We start from the raw sequence: 1,818 nt of genomic DNA, 5'->3' as shown, positions 1-1,818 counted from the left end.
CAGAGAACACCATCCCCACAGTGAAGCATGGTGGTGGCAGCATCATGCTGTGGGGATGTTTTTCATCGGCAGGGACTGGGAAACTGATCAGAATTGAAGGAATGATGGATGGCGCTAAATGCAGGGACATTCTTGAGGGAACCTGTTTCAGTCTTCCAGAGATTTGAGACTGGGAGGTTCACCTTCCAGCAGGACAATTACCCTAAGCATACTGCTAAAGCAACACTCGAGTGGTTTAAGGGAAACATTTAAATGTCTTGAATGGCCTAGTCAAAGCCTAGACTCAATCCAATTGAGAATCTGTGCTATGACTTAAAGATTGCTGTACACCAGCGGAAACCCATCCAACTTGAAGGAGCTGGAGCAATTTTGCCTTGAGAATGGGTAAAAAATCCAGTGGCTAGATGTGCCAGCTTATAGAGACATACCCCAAGAGACTTGCAGCTGTAATTGCTGCAAAAGGTGGCTCTACAAAGTATTGACTTTGGGGGGGGAATAGTTATGCACGCTCAAGTTTTCAGTTTTTTTTCTTGTTTGTTTCACAATAAATGTTGCAAGTGTAGGCATATTGTGTAAATCAAATGATACAAACCCCCCAAAAATGAATTTTAATTCCAGGTTGTAAGGCAACAAAATAGGAAAGATGCCAAGGGTGTGAATACTTTCGCAAGGCACTGTACACAATTTATCATGATTTACTCTTATTTACCCACACATTCTATGTAGAGAAGAATAACTTGAATTTAAGCCTTAAGTTTCTTTTGAGTGACATGTTCTGTATGCCCATCTTATCATCAGGTGGTGACGGAGTTCAAGAGGGTGATTCTGGAGGCTGGTGGCTCTGTGAATGGAAGGGACATGCCTGGGTCGTGACCCTTGCCAGGATGCGTTCTTTCACTGCAAGGGATTGGCCAAAGCTGAGGGAACAATGAATGGTCATCCATGACTTCTCCCCCTCTCGCTCTCAATCCAGATGACAATATGTTTTTCTTTTTATCAGTTGATGTACCTGTTGTTATTGTATTGGAGTTGCCATATTGTATTGTGTTAATTGTTTTGAGCACTATAATAGTAGTGGTGGGGAGGTTTTCACTCACTTGAAACGGCTGTTTTTGTGTGAGAAATGCTGTGCTACTTGGTATTTGATGTTATACTTTGTTATCTTACATACTGACAAAGCTTGGACACGAAAAGGCAACTGCAAAAGTATGGTTATTTTTACTTGGTCAATATGAAAAAGGTATCTCAAAAAGATGACAATATGTGTGTTATTTTGACTTGGTCATTGTGAAAAAGGTATCTCAAAAAGATAACAATACGTGTGTTATATTTTTCAGTGAAAAGTACTTTAATCAATAAACTCTTACTAACCACTGCTTAAATTGTAAATATAATTTGTTCTTAACTGACTGTGCTAGTTAAAGGTTAAAAAATAAGCTGTTTGAATTAAAAATAACAATCCTCCTGCTTTTTGTCTTTTCACTGGTAAGACTATCGGAACAACCTCGATTAAATAAACAGATTAACTACACGTTATGGAATAACGCGGAATGTGAAGAGACATACATTTTGTGTTGTAGATAGATTATTAGGAAGTCCGGGGGGCAGGAGGGGGACAGGGAGAGCAGGTATCTAGATGCCTAGTGGCTATTCAGCAGCCTGATGGGTCTGGGTAGAAGCTACTGGCAACTCTGACAGTTTTTGCCATGATGATTCTATACTGCCCACATCTGAGTGATGGAAGTGAGGAGAAACAGCCGTGGCTCAGGTGTCTGATGTCTTGATGATCTCTTGCCATCCTGCGGCACTTGTGTTGTG

General features: G+C 40.8%; 1 pseudogene; it reads left to right on the top strand.

The window, feature by feature from the left end:
- Positions 1 to 946, top strand: part of LOC111964498 (neurolysin, mitochondrial-like) — a 6,238-nt pseudogene extending 5,292 nt beyond the window's left edge.
- Positions 947 to 1,818: the final 872 nt, after the last annotated feature.

The sequence above is a fragment of the Salvelinus sp. IW2-2015 genome, linkage group LG5, assembly GCF_002910315.2.
Source record: "Salvelinus sp. IW2-2015 linkage group LG5, ASM291031v2, whole genome shotgun sequence".
In the NCBI taxonomy this organism is placed as follows: Eukaryota; Metazoa; Chordata; class Actinopteri; order Salmoniformes; family Salmonidae; genus Salvelinus; species Salvelinus sp. IW2-2015.
Note: the sequence above shows the minus strand (reverse complement) of the source record. Positions and strands in the feature narration are given on the sequence as shown.